General features: G+C 47.7%; 2 long non-coding RNA genes across 2 annotated transcripts; one reads left to right on the forward strand and one right to left on the reverse strand.

Moving 5' to 3' along the window:
- Positions 1–6,469: 6,469 nt before the first annotated feature.
- Positions 6,470–19,762, reverse strand: LOC116989984. The gene is made up of 4 exons (XR_004416371.1): positions 19,752–19,762; positions 14,233–14,238; positions 12,375–12,379; positions 6,470–6,658 (listed from the first exon to the last, which is right to left on the reverse strand). It is a non-coding gene; the product is annotated as an uncharacterized LOC116989984 (long non-coding RNA).
- Positions 19,763–21,319: 1,557 nt separating this feature from the next.
- LOC116990091 lies at positions 21,320–22,509 on the forward strand. Its single transcript, XR_004416410.1, has 3 exons — positions 21,320–21,403; positions 21,529–21,555; positions 22,448–22,509. It is a non-coding gene; the product is annotated as an uncharacterized LOC116990091 (long non-coding RNA).
- The last annotated feature ends 2,997 nt before the right edge of the window (positions 22,510–25,506 follow it).

Consider the following 25,506-nt stretch of genomic DNA (forward strand, 5'->3'; position numbering starts at 1 on the left):
GGTGGCTGTGGTAGTCCAGGGGATGAATGTTGAGCTTTACAAAAGAACAAACAACTATTTGACAGTATATACAGTGGAACTGTACGCTATTTTGATGGCAGTTCAGTGGATGGAACAGGTGCAACCATGTAAAGTATTAATATGTAGCGACTCATTATCTGCGATCCAGAGTATTGGGTCTGGTGCATCCCATAGGCAGTGACGTGACTTTGTTGTGGGTCCCAGCACACATTGGTGTTCTAGGGAATGAAAAGGTGGATAAATTGGCAAAGGAGGCTGTAAAAAAAAAGAAACATAGAGGTAAACTTACAACTATCCAAATCTGAAGGAAAACACATTGTGTGGAAGAAAATAAATCAGGAATGGCAACAATACTGGGAACAGGAGACAAAGGCAAGACACCTCTATTCGCTACAAAACAGAGTGTGCATTACAGGAAGAAGAGGGGGGAACAGGTAGTATTAACAAGACTGAGGATAGGACACACTCACCTGAACAGCACATTAAAAATATTGGGAAAACACCCTACTGGGCTGTGTGAGGAATGCCATCAACCAGAAACAGTTCAGCATGCCCTAGTTACATGTAGGAGATATGAGACAGAAAGAGGATTTATGATCATTGAAATGAGGAAAATTGGATTGACAGAAATATCAGTAAAGAACATTCTAGAGTGTGGAGGGAAAGGAAAAGGAATAAAGTTGTTGTTTGATTTCTTGAGGGCCTCTGGCCTTATAAAAAGGCTCTAATATAAAGACATGAGTAATGTGGAGTGAAGCCAGAAGGTGGCAGCAATGCAACATTGCGGATGCCGGCTGCCGTAAAACTCCAAAGAAGAAGAAGAAGTAGAAGAAGTAGAAGAAGAATCTCCTGCCCCTTAATGTGCACCAACTCCAGGCTGTGGGACAAAGAGGGAGGTGTCGGACTGAGTGAACAACAGCGGTTAGAAACAGTGAACAACAGATGGAGGCGGAGAGGGGGGTGGAGAGGTGAGGAGAGAGGAGAGGAGAGTGGAGATGGGGAGTGGAGAGGAGAGGGGGGTGGAGAGGAGAGCGGGGGAGGAGAAGAGAGGGGGGTGGAGAGGAGAGGGTAGGGTGAGGAGAGTGGAGAGGGGAGGGTGAGGAGAGGGGGGTGGAGAGGAGAGGGGGATGGAGAGGAGAGGGGGAGGAGAGTGGGGAGGGTGAGGAGGGGGGGAGGAAGAGGGGGGGACCAAAGGAAGTGTCGAGGGAGGACGGAGGGGAAGGGGGGTCGCGGGAGGAGGGGAGGTTGAGGGGGGGGGGGGGACGGGTGGTTGAGGTCGGGAGGGATGGGTGACTCGGGGGCCGGGGGGAGGAGTAGTTGAGACGGGGACTATCACAACATCTAGAGGAGGAGCTATCTTGGTTCCAGGTGGCCCAGCCGCTGAGTGGACTCTTCCGACGCGGGGGCAACAGCACCCGGTGAGAACGGCCAGGAACATCGGGCCTCTGTAGAGGCAACTGCGGTGGCCTCAATAGGCCTGACTTTGGGTGAACTTGGGGATGGGGACTGGACTTTGTGCCTTTCCCCACAGTGGTGTCCATTGTGAGGGGATGATTTTCTGTCTCTATGTAATCCTGTTACTCTTTGTCCAAGATGGCTGTCGGAAGGGAGAGTGGACGCTGGCGCGCTTTAGCTGCCGCTGCTCTCTCTTCACATTGTGTTTTTGATTTTTTTGTTTTTGGACTGAATTCTGTTTTTAGTTTGTGTCTCTGTGATGTCTTTATTATTTATTTTACTCTGATTATATGTTTATATTCCTGTTAATCTATGTAACGTGTCCTTGAGATGTCTGAAAGGCGCCGCGATGGCGCTCCAGCGCTGTGCCGCCACCGAAGCCGAGGTGTTGGGCGATCCCCGCCAGGAAACGGCGCTCCACGCCCGCTGGTAGGCCACGAGGACGGGTCGATGGAGCAGCCCGGAGAAAAAGCTGCCTCACCAACCAGGTAGGGACCTAGAAGTAAAGTTGCCCGGTCACCAACCCCCCCCCCCCTCCCCAACTGCGTGGGACTGGAGGGGGAGACCCCTTCCACCCCAGCAACGGACTGTTCCAGCTGCTACGGTCAGGCAAACGCCTCCGTTGCCATGCGGTGAGAACGGAGAGGTTGAAAAGGAGTTTATTCCCAGAGACCATTCGGACTGTAAACTCCTATCTCACTCACTATCTAACTTTACTGAATGTTTTTCCTTCCAATATTTAATATGTAAAAGAATATGTGTGTGTTTATGATTGTGTTTATAGTTTGTTTGGTTGTTTGTTTGTTTGTCTTTTTGCACCAAGTCCGCGAGCATTTGCCACTTTCATTTCACTGCGCATCTCGTATGTGTATGTGAGGAATAAACTTGACTTGACTTGGAGGGTTGGGTGGGTAACACCCCAGGGTGGAGTGAGTAGCGGGTACGGACTGGGGGTTGGAGGGGGTGGGGACTAGTGGGGACTGGGGTTCAGGGCGTGGGACTGAGGGGAGGTGGGGTCTGCGGTGAATGGTGGGGGGTCGGGATTGGGGGACATGGGGGTTGGGTGTGGGGAGGGTGGGTGGACATGGGGGGGTGGGGTGAGGTGGTCGGGGCGGTAGGAGGGGCATCAGCGGCCGGGAGGGGAAACAAGAAGGATAGACATTTGTAACATGTGCAGGTTGTAACTCGGGCGGTTCCTGCCAAAGCAGCGCCTTTACTTCCTGAGGAGGCTCAAGAAAGCTCACCTGTCCCCCCAGATCCTGACCAACCTTTACCGCTGTACCATCGAAAGCATCCTGACCACCTGCTTCACGGTATGGTACAGCAGCTGCACCGTAGCGGACAGGAAGGCACTACAACGGGTGGTGAAAACCGCTCAGTACATCATCGGTGCCCCGCTCCGTGCCATGGATGCCCTCCACCGAAAACGGAGTCTGAGACAGGCCGGGAAGATAATCAAAGACCCCTCCCACCCCAACCATGGACTGTTTGCCCTCCTCCCATCAGGGAGGCGGTACAGGAGCCTCAGGTCTCGTACTAGTAGGATGAGGAACAGCTTCTACAACAACACTATCACATTGCTGAACTCGGAGTCCCGCCGATAGATTTCTCCAGTCTCTCCGTCCACATTGTTTGCTTATTCTGTATTTTTATTTCTATATTGCACTATTACTACGGACTGACGCTAAACTGCATTTCGTTGTACCCATACTTGTATCTGTGCAATGACATTAAAGTTGAATTGAATTGAATTGAAAAAGATTAGAGAGCAGATTATAGAGCTTTGTTCAGCTCTTTCATCTTTGGTTCCTGCAACACAAGGTGACGGTGGAACAGAAGCTCCACCCTCAGTCCCGCCCCCCCGCCTCTGACCGACACCTCCATCATCCAATCACCGCGCTGAAGCATCATGTCCCGCCCCCACTGCCTGCTGACCGACGTCTCCCTTGTCCAATCGCCGCCTGTCCATTATTAGCCCCGCCCCCACTACATCCCGCCCCCACTGCAATATAAATAACCAATTTTGAAAAGGCACAGAAAGAGGGAAGCGTGGATTGGAAAGGTCTCCCCTTTAACATTGCCGTGTGGGCACAGCCTCTTTGCCCTCAGTGCCCCCTCCATCCTTGCACAGTCCGATCCAATCAAAGGGCTTTGAATCCAAAACATTAAAAACGAAAGTTAACCGAATTATAATTTATTAACATATTAATGGAGTCAAGGAAAGAGCGTTCACGTCGGGGCCCTGTTTTCACCAATCTTTCCATCACCACGCACAAGAAGTGCAAGACAGACACCATTGTATGCAGATGCCGAGAAGTGTGTTCGGCTCTGGCTGAACAACTTCTAATCTTGTGTGTGGACTCGATAAGAAAAAGAACATATTAATCATTAACAAAAAAATAACAGAATTATGAATCATGAATCTGACACTCATTGGCACTTTTATTGTCACAGGTGTGAAATGCTACACATTGCAATTATATTTTTGATTACAAACAGTCCAGCAGAGTATTACCGTACCCCAGGTCAGCACGTGTACATAAACAGTCTACTGATCCTGTAAACAAGAGGGGCCATTGTACAAAATCCACACTCTAGTCATAGAGTGATAGATGCAGTGTGGAAACAGGCCCTTCGGCCCAACTTGCCCACACCGGCCAACATGTCCCAGCCACACTAGTCCCACCTGCCTGCATTTGGTCCATATCCCTCTAAACTTGTCCTATCCACGTACCTGTCCAACAGTTTCCTAAACGTTGCAATAGTATCGGCCTCATCTACCCCCTCTGGCAACTCGTTCCATACACCCACCACCCTTTGCATGAAGACATTACCTGCTCCAATTCCTATTAAATCTTTCCCCCCTCACCTTAAACCTATTAGACCATAGACAATGGGTGCAGGAGGAGGCCATTCGGCCCTTACAGCCAGCACCGCCATTCACTGTGATCATCCACAATCAGTACCCCGTTCCAGCCTTCACCCCATATCCCCTGACTCCACTATTTTTAAGAGCTCTATCTAGCTATCTCCTGAAAGTATCCAGAGAACCGGCCTCCACCGCCCTCTGAGGCAGAGAATTCCACAGATTCACAACTCTCTGTGAGAAAAAGTGTTTCCTCATCTTTGTTCCAAAGGGCCGACCCCTTATTCTTAAACAGTGACCCCTGGTTCTGGACTCCCCCAACATCGGGAACATGATTCCTGCCTCTAGCGTGTCCAAGCCCTTAATAATCTTTTATGTTTCAATAAGATACCCTCTCATCCATCTTGAATCTTCTCCTTCTCCGCCTGTGTGTGAATCTCCCGTCTCACACACTGGCGGACAGCCAACCAAAACCAACCAAGTAGCTGGCCAGGCTCGTTCCACCTTGTGTTGCAAAGAAGGAGTCACCATGTGTTGCAGGAACCGCTCATGTTCACATCTGCGTCTACTTGTGTCACAAACCAAAGGATCTTTGTCACAAACTGCCACAGCAGTTGCCCCGTCACTGCAGGTGAGTTGTCCACTTTCCCTCCGTGTGGGATGGAACTGTAGGTGTGGGTTCACACCGCATATAGACACAAAATGCTGCAGTAACTCGGCGGGACAGGCAGCATCTCTGGAGAGAAGGAGAAAAATCTGAAGAAGGGTCTCGACTAGGAACGTCACCCATTCCTTCTCTCCAGAGAAGCTGCCTGTTCTGCTGAGTTACTCCAGCATTTTGTGTCTATCTTCCCTGTTTTCTGTCCCCCCGGCCCCTAACGCCCCTCCTGCCGCACCGACCACCTCACCCCTCAATTCTCCCCACCCCTCCCCCCTCTTCAACCCCTCCACCCCACATCCAACCTTCCCCATCAATCGCTCCTCCCCTCACCCACCCCTCCCCCGCTCAACCACGCCCCCTCCCCTCAACTCCCCCCTCATCCTCCCCTCAACTCCCCCCTCATCCACGCCTCCTCCCCTCATCCACGCCTCCTCCGCTCAACTCCCCCCTCATCCACCCCTCCCCCCCTCAACCACCACCTCCCCCTCTGAAACACCGCTTACCCCCTCAGCGACCTCTCACCTCTCCACTTTGTATCTCTTGATGTTACCGCCATTACTTTCATCCTGAATCATGAGGCACTTTGTCAACTTTTAAACAGTGACCGGAAGGCTTTTACAGACCATGTGCTTCTCTGGGTGAAAACGTTTTTCCTCATCACAATCCTAAACAGCCGACCCCTTTATTCTTTTCTTTCAAAATTATTTTATTCATTTTTTTCCAAAAGCAAAAATAAAACAAACAATTATATTAATACAAAGGGATCAGGATTACATTAATAACATGTATAACTTAAATATGAGTCCAGTGTCAAAATACACATTGAATATAGACCTCCCGGTCAATATAGTTAAATCTTTAAAAGAAAACTTATATGTAGAAAAAAAAACAAAAGGTAAAAAGAAAAAAAAGAGAAAAAAGGAAGAAACAAAACCCCCTAAACTAGAAAACAAAGCAACAATCTGAGCTGAGAATGTCAACAATTGAAGTCCCTGTTTGTCATCAAGTCCGTTCCACCATATAGAGGTAAAATAATTATTATAACGGTTGGAGACGGGACAGTTTATATCGTATGAAAATGTTGAATAAAGCTTCTCCATGCCCTATCAATTTTAACCAAGGGTTCAACAATGTCACTCCTGATTTTTTCAAAATTTAAACATGATATCGTTTCAGAGTACCAATGGAGAGTGGTCGGAGGGTTAGAGTCTTTCCATTTAAATAAAATAGATCTTCTGGCAATTAATGCGGTAAAAGCAATCAGCCGATGGGCGGAGCGGGACAAATGAGTAGAATCTAACATTGGAAGCCCAAAAATTGCAGTAATAGGATGAGGTTGTAAATCTATACATAAAACTACAGAAATTGTATCAAAAATGTATTTCCAATATTTGTCCAAAAGTGGGCAGGACCAAAACATATGAGTCAGTGAGGCCACTTCAGAGTTATATCTGTCACAGGTAGGATTTATATCACCATAAACACGAGCTAACTTATCTTATGACATATGAGCTCTGTGAACTACCTTGAATTGTATCAGAGCATGTCTTGCACACATGAGCAAGTATTAACTAATTGAAGAATCCTCTCCCATTTTTCTCTAGGTAGAGAAATTTGGAGTCCTCGTTCCCAGTCATTCTTAATTTTATCAAATACTAGACTAAGTGGGACCCGTTGGGTCCCAGCATCACACGGGAGGACTGGACACCCTACACAATATTCCACCTCTCCACCAATTCCAATATTGCTGGCCAGTGGGGGGTGGAGGGGGGGGCTTTCTGTTGCGCTAGTATGAGTGTTGTGGGCCGAAGCTACTGGTTTCCGGAGGGCTAGTATGGAGTTTGTGGGCCAAATGGGTTTTTGGGCTGGCAGCACAGTCACTGAGGGCTGGCAGATCAGTCACTGAGGCCTGGCAGTACAATCACTCGGACCTGGCAGGCTGGCGGCTGAGAAACTGCCAGAAATTCTGCCCAAAACAGGTGACAGACTGTAAGAGAGAAGGGGGAAGAGGGTGGACTGAATGGATTATTGGGCTGGCAGTTCAGTTACTTACAGCTGGTGGGCTGGCAGTTCACTAACTCACGGCTCGTGGGCTGGCAGTGCAGTCGCTCACGCCTGGTACGCTGGCAGTTCACTCAGTCACCCTACCTACCTTCCCCCCCCCACTCTGCTCCTTGCCATTCCCCTCCCACCCACACATTCAGTGCATCTCCCCACAACCTCCCCCCCCCCCATGCACTCTTAGTGGCACTCCCACAGAGCAGCCATTCCTGCCTATTAGGTTCTATTGTGATGAAGAACACACAGCATTAAAAGTGCAAAAAGGTTTTATTAAAGTTTAAAATGTGAATGACTCTTAAAATATAAGAACAATTTAAATTTAAAAGATGAGATTTATTAAGTTTTTACTTGTTGTGTCTCTTGTTGCGTCTTGTTGTGTTCTGCTGCTCACTGCCTCTTGATGACTGTTTCCTGTTGATAAAAAGAGACAATTTTAATATAGAGAAAGTCAGCGGTCAAATTTTAAGAAGGAAAATCTGAGAATATCTCAGGTCATCATTCAACGAAGCACGCTATTAATGACAACATTCTTGGGCGATGTTCCATCCTTCAGGAAACCTTTGACATTTCCCTTCATATTTCTGTTGAGCTAGTATGTTGGGCCAAAGGTACTGGTTTCCAGAGGGCTAGTATGGAGTTTGTGGGCGGAATGGATTTTTGGGCTGGCAGCTCAGTCACTGAGGCCTGTACTGGCAGGCGGGCACCAAAATGCTTGGTGTTGCTGAAGACTTCTGTAAGAGTTCTGTCCACAACTTCAAAGCATTCTCTCCTAATCATTGGACATTCATCCCAAACAATGACTTTCACTTGCCTCGTAAAATGTGCCGTCTTAGAGTTCTTCTCGATGTTGCACAATGTATCCTCGGCCACTTGGATGGGTATCTTGAATCGAGAATGTGTAGTTCTTCCACCTGGCAGAAATGTAGCTGCTATCCTAGAGGATACTACAGCAATAGCCACATCACCTTGACCTCTAACATTTCCTGACATGATGTTGAAAAAGCAGCCGAAAGACAATTTCAGTTGTTAATGAACACTGAAGATTTTGTACAAAACAATTTTTTGTGGTGGGGGCTGTCAGGGTGGGGTAGGGCGTGGTAAACATCATGCAGCCAAGGGAGGGGCACAGCTTCAGGTGGGGGTTCTCGTGTGCTGATGAGAAATGGGGGGGGGGGGGGCTCATGCAGGGGATGAGGGCAGCTTCAGTAGGGGGTGCATCCTATAGCCAGGCGGAGGGCAGCATCTTGAGGTGGGGGATGTCAGTGGAGGAGAGGGGGCAGTGAGCGATTTACTCATGACCTGTGGACTCACTCACTGCCTTGGGATTAACTCATGGACTTTGGACTGACTCTCACAGCTTGTGGACTGACTGATGCCCGACTTCTGGAGTCATGTCCGACTTTTGTAAACTGAAAACGGTAACATCTACATTGAGGAACAGCTTCTTCCTGACAGCCATCATGCTATTAAACTTAACAAATAAGCTCTGAACTACGAAATACTATATTATTTCACACACACACACATATATATTCACACGCATTCACACACATATGCACACACACTCACACATATATTCACACACATTCACTCACACACATATTCAGACACACACACACGCACACACACATATACACACGCACATATTCACACACACACATACACATATTCACACACACACACATATTCACACGCACACACATTCTCATACACATATTCACACACACATACAAACTCATTCACGCACACACAAACTCAATGACACACACATTCACACAAAGACCCACACACTCACACACACACACAGACTCAATCACACACACATACACAGACTCATCCCTCTCCTCAAGACACTGCCCTATGGGTGGTAAATGTCGTGCAGCCAAGGGCAGCTTCAGGCGGGGGTTGTCGTGAACTGATGAGAAGGGGGTGGGGTGTCCTCATGCAGGGGATGTGGTCAGCTTCAGTAGGGGGTGCGTCCTATAGCATGGCAGAGGGCAGCATCTTGAGGTGGGGGATGTCATTGGAGGAGGGGGGCAGTGACTCGGGACTCGTACCCACCCCCCCTCCCAAGACACTCCTCCCACAGGAAAAACACTATGACTGTGTGCATGTAAATAGCTTTATTTATTGAAATCATATTCTATGTCGCTCTTCCAGGGAGATGCTAACTGCATTTCGTTGTCTCTGTACTGTACACTGACACAATGACAATTAAAGTTGAATCTGAATCTGAATTTGAATGGCACAGCAATGGCGGCCATATCTCCCACAATGCAAAGGGAGCGAGAAAGTGGCCCCGCGCCGACCGGTTGCCGTGGCAGTGCGCATGTGTAAGGCGGCCGGCCGAGCCGAGCCCCGAGCGCAGGCGCAGACCCGGGACCCGAGTGGAGCCCCGAGCCCCGAGCGCCGAGCCGAGCCGAGCCCCGGGAAGCACTGCAGGTGCTGGTAAATCGAATGTGGGTAAAAATGCTGGAGAAACTAAGCGGGTGCAGCAGCATCATCGCTGTGGAGCGAAGGAAATAGGTGACGTTTCAGGCCGAAACCCTTCTTCAGACTGCAGATGCTGGTTTACACCGAACACCGAAAAATCGCGCATGTGGGACAGGCGGCATCTCTCTGGAGCCCCGAGCGCAGACCCGACCCGAGCGCAGACCCCAGACCCGAGCACAGACCCAAGACCCGAACCCCCAGAGCCGAGACCCGAGCCCAGACCCCAGACCAGAGCCCAGCCCTGAGCCCAGACCCCAGCCCCGAGCCCAGACCCCAGACCCGAGCCCAGCTCCCGCCAGCCCATCATCTTTATAGGGTCGCTGGCGCAAAATGCTACAGTAACAGTAGGGTCGGGATCACCTGCAGGGGGGGGGGGGGGGACTCCAGGACATAAGGTGCTACAGTAACAGGGGGGGGGGGGACCACAGGTCATAAGGTGCTACAGTAACAGGGGCGGGGGGGGGGGGGGGGGGGGCTCCAGCACATAACCATATAATATAACAATTACAGCACGGAAACAGGCCATCTCGACCCTTCTAGTCCGCGCCGAACACGTATTCTCCCCTAGTCCCATATACCTGCGCTCAGACCATAACCCTCCATTCCTTTCCCGTCCATATAACTATCCAATTTATTTTTAAATGATAAAAACGAACCTGCCTCCACCACCTTCACTGGAAGCTCATTCCACACAGCCACCACTCTCTGAGTAAAGAAGTTCCCCCTCATGTTACCCCTAAACTTCTGTCCCTTAATTCTCAAATCATGTCCCCTTGTTTGAAACTTCCCTACTCTCAGTGGGAAAAGCTTATCCGCGTCAACTCTGTCTATCCCTCTCATCATTTTAAAGACCTCTATCAAGTCCCCCCTTAACCTTCTGCACTCCAAAGTAAAAAGCCCTAACTTGTTCAACCTTTCTCTGTAACTTAGTTGCTGAAACCCAGGCAACATTCTAGTAAATCTCCTATGTACTCTCTCTATTTTGCTGACTACAGTAAATAAAGTGCTACAGTAACAGCTAAAGATTATTGAGTATTTATTTATTTATTTAATTATTTATTTCAGACAGAATAAAAGAACAAAAAGCAAGTATGAAACAGCATACAAAAAACAAAACAAAAAACACATATAAAGTGTCACAAACAATATCTATAAATAAATGAAATCATATGTGTCCGAAAAGGAGCAGGAAGCAGCCAAAGCTTATTAATTCCCACCCCTTATTCAACTGCTTGTAATTATCTTATACACATTTAGCAGCTATATGTACACCATATGTACACCAGCCACTATATGTACACCAAATTATTTACATTTGAACACTAATCAAATATTTACAAAGCCATACAAAAAAGAAAAAAAGAAAAAGAAAAGAAAAAACCCGCAAATACTATACAGTATCTTAGTCATATATACAACCCATCACCCGATAATCACCCTTCCCAATTCAATCAGTATAACAAATATCACAATCATCTATCCTCATCCCAATATCCTTTTAAAGTATAGGAACATTTTTTTAAATTAAATCTTTCTTTATTGAATAGATACAAATACATAAAAAGCACGTTTTATTTTAATAAAATCAATTTAAATTGTTCACATTAATACGAAGACAAAGATTAATTAAATGCACGTATTTTGATATTATTAAGTTACAAATAAATATACAAAAAGGCAAAATTATATAAATAAAAAATGAAATACATAAACTCTAAAAAAAACAACAAATCTATTTTAAAACGACACATCTTGAAACAATAAATATTTTAAAATTTAATAGGACAGGCCCCGCCTTGCTCCCAAAACTAGATTCTTCTTTATGTTTCTTCTCAGTGTAAACTTTAGCCGCCGATCTTCCCTGCAACAGAACAGAGTGTAAAACCACGCAGCAATAAAGATGTCTGAATACATCAGCCAGGCTTTTCCACATCAGCTGACACTAATGCAAGAATAAGCACAATTCACAACATATCTATACTCTAGCAAAAGTAATAATTCAGTTCAGCCATAAAACAGAAAAGATTTGTTTCAGAACCTCTGGGTTAGAAGAAAGTGAACAAGGAAGTGTCATTAAACCATGTTTTTGTATCCTAGCCCTCATGAAATAAATGCTAGCAATGCATTCGCCTTCATTTCTCCTGATTCAACTTGCAAGTTAACTCTTTGGGAATCCTGCACCAGCATTCCAGAGTTCCTTTGCACCTCCAATTTCTGGATTCTCTCCCCATTATGAAAATAGTCTACGCCTTTATTCTGCCTACCAAAATGCATGACTCCACACTTTGCTACACTATAATCCATCTGCCACTTCTCTGCCAACTCTCCCACCTGTCCCAGTCCTTCTGCAGAGTCCCTGCACTCCACTGTTCAGTGCTCCAGCACCACCCAGATTTTTGATTCCTACTGAAATTTTTGTTTTAAACTTTGTGAATTTGAGAGACCAGTGACATTTCGTAGTTGGGATGGTATGAAGCCAGAAGAAACATCAAAGGCTTTTGACGATCACCTGTGATACTATGTGGCCTTGGCGGTATGTGTGTGTTGGTCTTGTGACGACCTGCACAGGCTGACAAACGTCAAGTGGAGCAGGGCTCAGCCACAAAGTATCAGAGTCACATCCAGACGTCCATCCCAAGATTGACAACAGCAACTCACTGAAGCTTCAATAGCATCACCGTAAAGTACAAGGGCAGAAGGTTCATTCATGCCCTCAAGTCAAATGCTACTGATTTGGAAATCTTACCTGGTTTGGATTTTCGGCAGCTTAAAGCCCTGCACGAAGAGCCTCCCATTGGCCAGCTTGCGAGCCACCACTACCTCTTTTACCTCTCCCCAAGGTTTTAACTTTCCTATAAAACAAAATGAGTACTTTAATAAGGAGGCATAATTAGTCAATGTGAAGGTTTTCAAATGCAGCTATAGTCAAAATTAAACACATTAATTTTGAATACCAGGTACTAACAGATTACTGTCATATGATTTTTAATACGTCCTTAACAGAAACAAAAAGGTTTTAAAGAGACTTGATGCTCATAATTATAAGTGTTCAGATCAAGATAAACTTATCATTGGTAAATGTGTCAACACGAGCCTATAAATTTAAATGAATCTACTAACAAGTGGAATTCAGGAACGTTGCCAAACAATTTGAGGCGACCTCAATTTGAGGCCAACCTGCCCAAATAACCATGGTAAAGCAATACCCAACATGTTTCCAAATCATTTGCAGATACTATCGCGACGTTCAAGAAACATTCAGACAGGCACATGGCATACGCAGGCAGGTAGCACATTTTATTTAGTGCGGGCATGTTGGGCCAAAGGGAGTTTCCATACTGTACGACCATGACCACATTGACCTCAGTGATCAGTGCTATTCAATCCTTTCCAAATGCCAAAGGTTCCAATTGAACATTAACGGCCAGATTCACTTTTCCTGCAAGTTGTAAGCAGAACTGTACAACCTCCCATAAAATAAATTTCAGGTAAACCGACCTAGATGGCGTCCCATTCATAACCCTGATGGTTTAAACAGGTTCTCTCACAAATTTCAAAAGTGCCAAATCCCACAAAAAGTGGTTCTACATTCATTAGACGAGAAATGAATCAAATTAAGAACAGGGAGGAGATGTTTGGAGAGAGGTGGCACCAAAATCCTTCTCCACTTAAGGAATCACAAGAAGGCACTCCCATTACTACAGGAAGTCTGCAGACGACCCTTACAAAGGCAACCGTCACTGCTCTTCAAAAGGCTCTGCTGGCCCTCGGTCCCCTCCAGGATGATGCCAACCCACAAATTCAAACCCACCCACCCCCCCACCAAAAGTAACGATGATTATTGGAAAAAGGTAAATAGATTCAAATACCTTAGAAATTTTGTTTCAATGCAGATTCCATTATAGCTTTAACTAAATTAAGTGAATAATTTAGAAAGTGGTAATGACATTGAATTGATTTTGTTTCAATGCAGATTCCATTATAGCTTTAACTAAATTAAGTGAATAATTTAGAAAGTGGTAATGACATTGAATTGATTTTGAGTATGTGGTGCCCTATGCGGGATTCTAGAATCCTAAATAAAGACCCACTTTAGCAATACGCATACTCTCTGACCTCAAGATAATCTATCCAAAGGGTCACCTGAAGCAATGCATACCAACCTGTATGTGGCTTATAGGGAGAGGTCGACGCAAGCTGGCTTGGAGATCAAATTTTGCTCCCCGCTTGGCGCTGAACTGGTAAGGGGATTTAGAAGGCAACAACAACAAAAGTTAAATGGCACAGTGCAACATAATCTTTCAAGCGTTTACTCTTTTAACAGAAGTGTTTTATGGATAAATTCTGCAGACAGAAATCACTTAAGAGCCCTAGTATCTATAATAGTTTATTCCACAATCTGCTGCAGCTGAATATCCTCCCCCTCCAGTCTACCCTCTCCGCTGAAATTACTGTCACAAGTAAAGGCAGGTCCAACAGCTCATTTCCCTTTTCAAGATGCCCAAAAGGGAACGATATGGGAACCCAACTTGTCGTTAATAAGTCTTAAATAGCAAGTGCTGAGATATTTAACACTGCTGAGATTGTACATGCAATTAAAAAAAACACATTACCTTTGTTATCAGCATGTTCCGCGGAGAGTTTTGATATTTTCCGGCACGGGATTGGCACCGACATTGGTCTGTCGTGGAAATATATTTATTAACTCTGGGTCAAAAAAATCTTAAAAGCACTGCAAGAATACCTGCTCAGGTCACCTTTGAGGCTCATCAAAGATGGAAAATTAAAGGTATGCTTGCTAAGGATACACACATACTAGAAATCAGTTTCATATCACTAATAACTTAGAAGCTACTTAATAGGGAGCTCATATCTATTGATTTGAATCGTTACAATAGACAAGGACAAAGATCAGAGAATTGAGAACTACATGGAACCAGCACGGAAGAGTCGTGGAACAGAACAGCAATGTTTAAATTGAACTTTGGCTAATTTTGAATTAGAATCTTGAAAATGCATTTCTGCTTTAGTTAAGAATTAAAGCCTGGATGTTTGATTATAACTTTTATTTCTGCATGAGATTTAAAGTCATTTGCAAATCTTTTTTTCCAAATAAAATAACAAATATGGGTTTAGTAACCTATCCATAAAGTATATTTTCTTGTTCCATTCCTGGCGTACACCGTACAACGTCTCGGATCACTTTGCAATTTTAAGAGCATGTTTGTTTAAAATTAGCCAAAACAAGTTTTGCTTTACCATGTCCCAAGTTTCATTTATGTCGATCAGATCTTTATCACACTGAAGTTTTCTCTGCCTGTGTTAAAAAAAAGAGAGATGCAAAAGATGAGTGGAAAATTCAGCACAACATTGCGTGCAAGTGCAGCCGTGCACATGCGCACTGCCACGCAACATTCAAGCAACATTAATGCCGCGCTGTGTAGGAAGGAACTACAGATGCTGGTTTAAACCGAAGATACACAAAAATGCTGAAGTAACTCAGCGGGACAGACAGCATCTCTGGTGAGAATGAATGGGTGACATTACGGCTGACATTTCAGACTGATTAAGACCTCGACTGAAAGGTGCTCCATTTACTTCTCTCCAGGGATGCTGCCTGTCCGCTGAGTTATACAGACCAGGACTTAAAAGTTCAGTGTGTCTATATACCATCGACCATATATATATATACACAATAAATAAACAGATACAATGCAATAGGCTGTTATTTTTCAGAGTTTGGTGGTGGTGGGTCCACCAGTTTAAATTCCATTTTGAATATTTTTGGAGGACCAGGAAACCAAGAAGCAAGAGTTACTCCAGAGAGTGACTCATCGTTGGTTTTCAGCGGTCATGGTGAGGCAGCCACCGGACAGACTACTCAACAATGTACCTCGGTGACTGCCAATCACCCACCCTCCCCCTCCCAGGACACACCTCCCACAGGAAAAACACTGACTGTATGCATGTAAATAGTTTTATTTATTGAAATCATATTCTATGTCGCTCTTCCAGGGATATGCTAACTGCATTTCGTTGTCTCTGTACTGTACACTGACACAATGACAATTAAAGTTGAATCTGAATCTGAATTTGAATCGGACAGCAATGGCGGCCAGATCTCCCACAGTACAAAGGGAGGGAGAAAGTGGCCCAGCGCCAACCGGCTGCCGTGGCAGTGCGCATGTGTAAGGCGGCCGGCCGAGCCGAGCCCCGAACGCAGGCGCAGAACCGGGACCCGAGTGGAGCCCCGAGCGCCAAGCCGAGCCGAGCCGAGCCGAGAAGAACTGCAGATGCTGGAAAATCGAAGGTGGGGAAAAATGCTGGAGAAACTCAGCGGGTGCAGCAGCATCATCGCTGTGGAGCGAAGGAAATAGGTGACGTTTCAGGCCGAAACCATTCTTCAGACTGCAGATGCTGGTTTACAGCGAACACCGAAAAATCGCGCAGGTGGGACAGGCGGCATCTCTCTGGAGCCCCGAGCGCAGACCCGAGCCCAGACCCCAGGCCCGAGCCCAGATTCCAGCCCCGAGCCCAGACCCCAGCCCCGAGCGCAGACCCCAGCCCCGAGCGCAGACCCCAAACCCGAGAGCGCAGACCCCAGCCCCGAGCGCAGACCCCAGCCCCGAGCGCAGACCCCGGCCCCGACCCCAGCCCCGAGCACAAACTCCAGCCCCGAGCACAGACCCCAGCCCCGAGCCCCCGAGCACAGACCCCAGCCCAGCCCAGACCCGAGCACAGATCCCAGCCCCGACCCCCGGACACGGAGTGTTTTTTACCTGCACTTTTTTTTTTACTATTCCTACTGTTTTTATCAGCGACTGGATTGTTTTTATGTATGTATGAAATGTTTAAGTTTTATGTGTGATTCCCTGGGAAACGCCTTCTCATTTTGCACTGTACAACTGCTGCTTTGCAAGATAAAGGTTTAAGAAGGAACTGCAGATGCTGGAAAATCGAAGGAAAAGACAAAAGTGCTGGAGAAACTCAGCGGGCGCAGCAGCATCGTCTATGTGGAGCGAAGGAAATAGGGGACGTTTCGGGTCTGAAGAAGGGTCTCGACCCGAAACGTTGCCTATTTCCTTCGCTCCACATAGATGCTGCCAGTGGCGTAGCGTGGGTGGGTGGGGAGGGAGGGGGGAGGGGGGGGGGGGGTTGCCCCGGGCGCTAAATTTTTAGGGGCGCAAAAAAATAGTTGGATAAATATTTTTTATAAAATGGCAAAAAAAATTGTTCTAAAGGCACGCTGCAGCTCTTTAGCAGCCTTCCCCTGAATTATTGTAATAAAATGTAATTTTTTTTGCCATTTTATAATTTTTTTTATCTAACAATTTTTTTGCGCCCCTAAAAATGTATCCAACAATTTTAATCAACCAGCGATCTCTGCGCCGAGGCCGTGGTCGGGTCGAGTGGCCGATGCCGCCGGAACGTGCCCCAGCTCCGAGTTCTGGTCGCCGCTGTCCCAGCTCCGAGGCCAGGTCGCCGCTGCCGCTGCTCCAGCACCGATGCCGTGTGGCTGCTGCAGCCAGGGCCGGCCTTAAGCCGATTTGACCGATTGCCCCCAATTGGGCCCCGCGCCTAATGGGGGCCCCGCACTAATGTTCCGTATTTCGTACGGAAATACGAATTCTCTATGTTAAATAAAGATTTTTATTTTTAATTCGCCATCCGGATTATTTTTTTAAACGACCATGTATAACAACCGCTGCACGGCCATCAGACACAAACGATTTGTTAACTAGTACTGTTCAAAAGGGAACTGCAGATGCTGGAATATCGAAGGTACACAAAATTGCTGGGGAAACTCAGCGGGTGCAGCAGCATCTATGGAGCGAAGGAAATAGGCGAAGTTTCGGGCCGAAACCCTTCTTCAGACTGATAACTAGTACTGTTAGCACTTCTTAACATGAAGTTGTTAACAAGTTGTTATATCAATCTGCATCCATCCACATTCCTCAGTAAATGTTATTGTGTTTTGAATGAATATTAATGACGCCGTGTTCCTTTGAATGAAATTCACGCGGCGTCAATAATACTTGTTTAAAACACAATTACATTTACTGAGGGATGTAGATCGATGACACGTTGAGAATTTCTTTAAACTCACCATCATGAGTGAGGGCCCCGGACCGCGAGAAGGGGCTTCTTCCTGGTGTGCAGGTTGGTCATTCACCTACCGACCCACGTTGTGTCTCTCTGTGTTTTGCTCTCTCTCTCCCTCTCTCTCTCCCGCTCCCCATCTCGTCTCTCTCTCTAGCTCTCTCACCCTGTTGTCTCGGCATTCCCGGAATCATTGACTTTTAGCGGTAGACAAAAATGCTGGAGAAACCTAGCGGGTGAGGCAGCCGCCTTGACCGCTGAGTTCCTCCAGCACTCTGCGTTTTTTGTTTGGCTCTGAAGTTGAAGGTGGCTCAGCGGGACGGGCAGCGGCTCTGGGGACAGGGTTGCGTTTCTGGTCTAGACCCTTCTTCAGACAATCACGTACTCTCACCGACGAGAGTTCAATTCAGTCTGAAGAAGGGTCTTCTCTCCAGAGTCGCTGCGCTGCCTGTCCTGCTGAGTTACTCCAGCTTTATGTCTATCTTCAATTTCAGAGAAATACAATTTCTCACGGGGGGCTTATAACGTCTCTAAACCCCTCTGGGACCCTCTGAACACCTCTAAACCCCCTCTATCTCTCCCCCCCCCCCCCCCTCCCCCACCAATTTCCCTCTACAACACTTCTGAACACTTCTAAACACATCTGAACCCATCTGAAGCCCTCTGAACATCTCTAAACCGTTTGAAGCCCTCTAATCTAGGAGGCTACAAGGTGACTTGTATAGGCTGGGTGAGTGGGCAAATGCATGGCAGATGCAGTATAATGAGAATAAATGTGAGGCTACCCACTTTGGTGGCAAAAACAGGAAAGTAGACTATTATCTGAATGGTGGCCGATTAGGAAAAGGGGAGCTGCAACGAGACCTGGGTGTCAAGGTACACCAGTCATTGAAAGTAGGCATGCAGGTGCAGCAGGCAGTGAAGAAAGCGAATGGTATGTTAGCATTCCTAGCAAAAGGATTTGAGTATAGGAGCAGGGAGGTTCTACTGCAGTTGTACGGGGTCTTGGTGAGACCACACCCGGAGTATTGCGTACAGTTTTGGCTCCTAATCTGAGGAAGGACATTCTTGCCATAGAGGGAGTACATAGAAGGTTCACCAGACTGATTCTTGGGATGTCAGGACTTCCATATGAAGAAAGACTGGATAGACTCGGCTTGTACTCGCTAAAATTTAGAAGATTGAGGGGGCATCTTATAGAAACCCACAAAATTCTTAAGGGGTTGGACAGGCTAGATGCAGGAAGATTGTTCCCGATGTTGGGGAAGTCCAGAACAAGGGGGTCACAGTTTAAGGATAAAGGGGAAATCTTTTATGACTGAGATGAGAAAAACATTTTTTACACAGAGAGTGGTGAATCTCTGGAATTCTCTGCCACATAATGTAGTTGAGGCCAGTTCGTTGGCTATATTTAAGAGGGAGTTAGATGTGGCCCTTGTGGCTAAAGGGATCAGGGCGTATGGAGAGAAAGCAGGTACAGGACACTGAGTTGGATGATCAGCCATGATCATATTGAATGGCTGTGCAAGCTCGAAGGGCCGAATGGCCTACTTCTGCACCTATTGTCTATGTTTCTATGACTGCGTCCAACTGCAGTCTGGTTCGTCGATCGGTTTGCTAGATATGAACTGTTTTGGGAGAGAAAAATGCTCACGGCAGACCAAACGTGTTAAACAGAAATTGGTCAGATATTGAGCTTTACACAGTAAGAAATCATGTGAAATAATCACTGAATTTAATTTTAAATGAATGTACCTGCATGTTATACTGTTTAGTTTGGAGATACAAACAGATCCACTGAGTTCGCACCGACCAGCGATTTTTGTTACAGATTTGACAATATTATTTGTCGGCCAATCAAACGCTGTCTCTAAGGGGGTTGCATCCAATCACCAACCAGCTCGCTTTAAAATTCCCGTCCAATCAACAAATAGATCTCCTCCCGTCCAATCAGCCGCTGTCTCCAAGGGCATTGTGTCCAATCACATAATTAGCAGCTACGGAAATGTTTGGAATCCAGCGGAGCTACTGACAGGCAAACGGGTGGGAGCAGGAGAGATTCACACAGTGTAGAATCCATAGCCCCTAGTGTACAATTTCATAATATATACTAAATAACTGGGCTGACACACCTTGGCTGGGAACCTGGGGCCCACCAAAATTGTTCCCAATTGGGCCCGCACCCCCCAGGGCCGGCCCTGCTCCCCGTCCCCTCTCCCCGCTTCTCCCGCCCCCTCTCCCCTCCCCACTTCTCCCAGCCCCACTCCCAGCCCCACTCCCCTCCCCTCTCCCCGCCCCTCTCCCCGTCCCCTCTCCCCGCTTCTCCCGCCCCCTCTCCCCTCCCCACTTCTCCCGCCCCACTCCCAGCCCCTCTCCCCTCCCCTCTCCCCGCCCCTCTCCCACTCCCCGCTCCCACTCCCAGCCCCACTCCCAGCCCCACTCCCCGCTCCCACTCCCAGCCCCACTCCCCGCCCCACTCCCCGTCCTCCCTCCCCGCTTCTCCAGCCCCTCTCCCCGCGTCTCCCGTCCCCTCTACCCGTCCCCTCTCCCCGCCCCCTCTCCCCGCACCCTCTCCCCTCTCACTTTCCCAGGGCTCCGGCTTCCCGTCTTCCTCCCTCCCTTACACTTCCCACTCCCCACCCACCCCTCGCCTGCACCGACGCTTCCCTCTCTCTGCCCCAGCCCAGCGGGCCGTTTGATTCGGTGAGGTTTCCCCACAAGCCTGCACCGGCGCCCGTAGTGGAGACGTGACCGGGACACGGTGAAGGATGCGGCCCTCTGACTGCAAGGCATCGGGACAGCTGCGGCTGCTGACAGGGACAGAGAGAGAGGCCGCTCGGCCCGCGCGTTGCTGCTGTCCGCTGAGTCGGGAATGGACAATTGTCAGTAAAATGAGGAACTCAGCGGGTCGGGCAGCATCTGTGGAGGGAATGGACAGGCGACCCTTCAGACTGATGGGGGAGTGAGAGAAAGCTGGAACAGAGAGGTGTGTGTGTGTGTGGGGTGGGGGTGGGGGGAGGGGTGGGGTGATGCCTGTCAAGTGATTGGTGGAAGAAGGAACTGCAGATGCTGGTTTAAACCGAAGATAGACACAGAAAGCTGGAGTAACTCAGCGGGACAGGAAGCATCTGTGGAGAGAAGGAATGGGTCGAAGAAGGGTCTCGACCGCTGAGTTATACCAGCATTTTGTGTCGATCTTAAGTGATGGGTGGATACAGGTGAGGGGGTGATCAGTGGGTGGAATAAGTGGCTGTGAAAATCTGGCTATGAAACTCTCCGAACTCCAAATACACTCCAAACTATACAAACTTGGGGGAATTATGTTTTGACTTTACACAACCATTTTCTATTTCCCCGAGATGTGATCAATTTTTGGATCATATTCTCCGGGCTCTGTGGCCTACCGTCGCTGGAGCTGGAAGCATCCTCGGGCTGTCGTGAGCCCCACCGCGGGGCGCGGACTTAACATCGGAGCGGATCCCTTGCCTGGGATCGCTCCCACTGCGGACTTACCATCAAGGGCTGACCCGCTGAGTTACTCCAGCACTCTGTGAAACGTCACCTATCCACGTTCTCCACAGATGCTGCCTGACCCGCTGAGTTACTCCAGCACTCTGTGAAACGTCACCTATCCACGTTCTCCACAGATGCTGCCTGACCCGCTGAGTTACTCCAGCCTTTTGTGTCAATCCTCTAATAATTAGTCTCTTGTGTTTCAGGAAGGATTCGGATTCTCCCCACAGCTGGTAAGTTTCAGGATTCGTGCTGTTAGACCTCATGGTCAAAGACACGGCATACCTGCCTACAGGTGTTTACAGATTGTAGTCACATTGAATTCATTAACATGAACCCTTCTTCCTTGCATTTTCAGGCATGGACAGAATCAGAAACGCGGCTGGTAAGATCTTCTGCTCATTGAGTTTCTGCTCAACTGTTTTAGTGACTTTCATAGACTCAAACAGCACAGAAACAGGCCCTTCGGTTCAACTTGCCCATGCTGACCCACATGTCCATTCTACGCTAGTTCCACCTGCCCACACTGATCCACATGCCCCACCTCCGCTAAGTACTACCTGCCCACACTGACCCACATGTCAATAGACAATAGGTGCAGGAGTAGGCCATTCAGCCCTTCGAACAGCACCGCCATTCAATGTGATCATGGCTGCTCATCCCCAATCAGTACCCCGTTCCTGCCTTCTCCCCATATCCCCTGACTCCGCTATCTTTAAGAGCCCTATCTAGTTCTCTCTTGAAAGTATCCAGAGAACCGGCCTCCACCACCCTCTGAGGCAGAGAATTCCACAGACTCACAACTCTCTGGGTGAAAAAGTGTTTCCTCGTCTCCGTTCTAAATGGCTTACTCCTTATTTTTAAACGGTGGCCCCTGGTTCTGGACTCCCCCAACATCGGGAATATGTTTCCTGCCTCTCGCATGTCCAAACCCTGAATAATCTTGTATGTTTCAATAAGATTGCCTCTCATCCTTTTAAACTCCAGAGTGTACAAGCCCATCCGCTCCATTCTATCAGCATATGACAGTCCCGCCATCCCGGGAATTTACCTGGTGAACTTACGCTGCACTCCCTCTACACTAGTCCCACGTGCCCACATGACCCACATACACTAAGTGGCACCTGCCCGAGTTTGGCCCAGATCCATCTAAACTTGTCCTATCGATGTACCTGTCTAATGACTTGGAAATGTTGTGATAGTCCCAGCCTCCTCCTGCACCTACTGTCTCTGTTTCTATGTCCTTAACCTGAACGCCCCTCTGTTGATTCTTTCAGTTGCTGTGACCCTGGACCCCAACACTGCCCACCCGATGCTCCAGGTATCATCTGACCTGGTCGCGGTGCGCTGTGTTAAGGGGCGGGCTATCACTTCTGTAGACAGAGGGGTTTCGGAGCCCGTCCTCTCAGTGATGGGGAAGCCACCTCTCAGAGATGAGGAAGGGATCACCTCTGGCCGGTGCTACTGGGTGGTGGAGGTGGGCAGCAACTCTGAATGGGACCTGGGAGTTGCCTCCAACGATGCGGAGAAGAGGGCTGGCCCGAGGGAGGGGTCTGGTCCATCGGGTGCCACCAGAAGGTGTTCAGGGTCAACGACGCCAATTCCAAGCGGATCTCCGTCCACCCAGCCACCCAGGAGAAGATCCAGATGATCGGCGTATATGTTGACTACGGCGAGGGCAAGGTCCTGTTCTGTGATGACAGCACTGGCTCTCACCTCCACTCCTTCAGCGATTGGACGTTCAAGGGGGGGCTCCTCCCCTTCTTCAACGTATCTGCTTCAGGGAACGCACTGACGATTTGTCCAGTTGTCCATGTTGCATGAGTCCGAGTTCATTGTCCAGTTGTCCAGGCTGCATGAGTCCGAGTTCATTGTCCAGTTGTCCAGGCTGCATGAGTCCGAGTTCATTGTCCAGTTGTCCATGTTGCATGAGTCCGAGTTCATTGTCCAGTTGTCCAGGCTGCATGAGTCCTAGTTGCCCTGGCATCGAGTGTCCTCTTACAAGTTAATATTACCAGCAACTTGTCCCAGATCAGCCACATCGAAGCAACGACCAAGAAAGCAAACCAACACCTCTACTTCCTGAAGAAGGGTTTTGATCCGAAACGTTGCCTATTCCCTTCGCTCCATAGATGCTGCCTCGCCCGCTGAGTTTCTCCAGCATGAGAAGGCTTAGGAGGTTCAGCATGTCCCCAACAACTCTCCCCAACTTCTACGCATGCCCCGTGGAAAGCATTTTATCCGGGATTCATCACAGCACGGTTTTGGGAACAGCTCTGTCCACGATCGCAAGAAATTGCTGAGTTGTGGAGGCAGCCCAGACCGTCACGCACACGAACCAACCTCCCTTCCATCGACTCCATCTACACCTCACGCTGCCTCGGCAAGGCCAGCAGCATCATCAAGGACCAGTCTCACCCCCGGTCACTCCCTCTTCTCCCCTCTCCCATCAGGCAAGAGGTACAGAAGTGTGAAAACGCACACCTCCAGATTCAGGGACAGTTTCTTCCCGGCTGTTATCAGGCAACTGAACCGTCCTCTCACCAACTAGAGAGCAGTCCTGACCTCCCATCTACTTCTTTAGAGACATGGGTCCATCTTTAATTGCACTTAACTAGACTTTATCTTGCACTAAAAAATGTTATTCCTTTTATCCTGTATCTGTACATTGTGGACGGCTTGATTGTAATCTGTGTTGTTTAGTTCAGTTTAGTTTAGAGATACAGCGTGGAAACAGGCCCTTCGGCCCACCGGGTCCGCACCGACCAGCGATCCCCGCACACTAACACTATCCCACACACACTAGGGACAATTTTTAAATTTACCAAGCCCATTAGCCATATAACAAATACAGCGCGGAAACAGGCTATTCGGCCCTTCTAGTCCGTGCCAAACACTTATTCTCCCCATGTCCCATCTACCTGCACTCAGACCATAACCCTCCATTCCTTTCCCATCCATATACCTATCCAATTTATTTTTAAATTATAAAATCGAACCTGCCTCCACCACTTCCACTGGAAGCTCATTCCACACAGCTACCACTCTCTGAGTAAAGAAGTTCCCCCTCATGTTACCCCTAAACTTATGTCTCTTAATTCTCACATCACGTCCTCTTGTTTGAAACTTCCCTGCTCTCAATGGAAAAAGCTTATCCATGGCAACTCTGTCTATCCCTCTCATCAGTTTAAAGACCTCTATCAAGTCCCCCCTTAACCTTCTGCGCTCCAAAGAATAAAGACCTATCTTGTTCAACCTTTCTCTGTAACTTAGGTGCTGAAACCCAGGCAACATTCTAGTAAATCTCTGTACTCTCTCTAGTTTGTTGACATCTTTCCTATAATTTGGCGACCAGAATTGTACACAATACTCCAGAATTGGCCTCACTAATGCCTTGTACAATTTTAACATTACATCCCAACTTCTATACTCAATGCTCTGATATATAAAGGCCAACACACCAAAAGCTTTCTTTACCACCCTATCTACATGAGATTCCACCTTCAGGGAACTATGCACAGTTATTCCTCGATCCCTCTGTTCAACTGCATTCCTCAATTCGCTACCATTTACCATGTACGTCCTATTTTGATTTGTCCTGCCAAGATGTAGCACCTCACACTTATCAGCATTAAACTCCATCTGCCATCTTTCAGCCCACTCTTCCAAATGACCTAAATCTCTCTGTAGACTTTGAAAATCTACTTCATTATCCACAACACCACCTATCTTAGTATCATCTGCATATTTACTAATCCAATTTACCACACCATCATCCAGTTCATTCATGGATATGACAAACAACAGTGGACACAACACAGACCCCTGAGGCATCCCACAGCCATCCACCATTACTCTCTGGCATCTCCCATTCAGCTACTGTTGAACCCATCTTGCTACTCCACCATTAATACCCAACAATTGAACCTTCTTAACCAACCTTCCATGTGGAACCTTGTCAAAGGCCTTACTGAAGTCCATATATACACCATCCACCGCTTTACCCTCATCAATTTCCCGAGTAACCTCTTCAAAAAATTCAACAAGATTAGTCAAACATGACCTTCCAAGCACAAATCCATGTTGACTGTTCCTAATTAACCTACAAACCTGCACGTCTTTGGAGTGGGAGTAAACGGAAGATCTGGGTGGGAAGACTGGGTGGGATCAATGAATCCTGGGCACCAGTTAGGACTGCAAAAATCCTGGACAGGCTCGGCTCATAAGACTAGCCTCCTGAAAATAAGCATGCAGGAACAGCAGGCAGTGAAGAAAGCGAATGGCATGTTGGCCTTCACAACAAGAGGAGTTGAGGATAGGAGCAAAGAGGCCCTTC

The sequence above is a fragment of the Amblyraja radiata genome, chromosome 30 (assembly GCF_010909765.2).
Source record: "Amblyraja radiata isolate CabotCenter1 chromosome 30, sAmbRad1.1.pri, whole genome shotgun sequence".
In the NCBI taxonomy this organism is placed as follows: Eukaryota; Metazoa; Chordata; class Chondrichthyes; order Rajiformes; family Rajidae; genus Amblyraja; species Amblyraja radiata.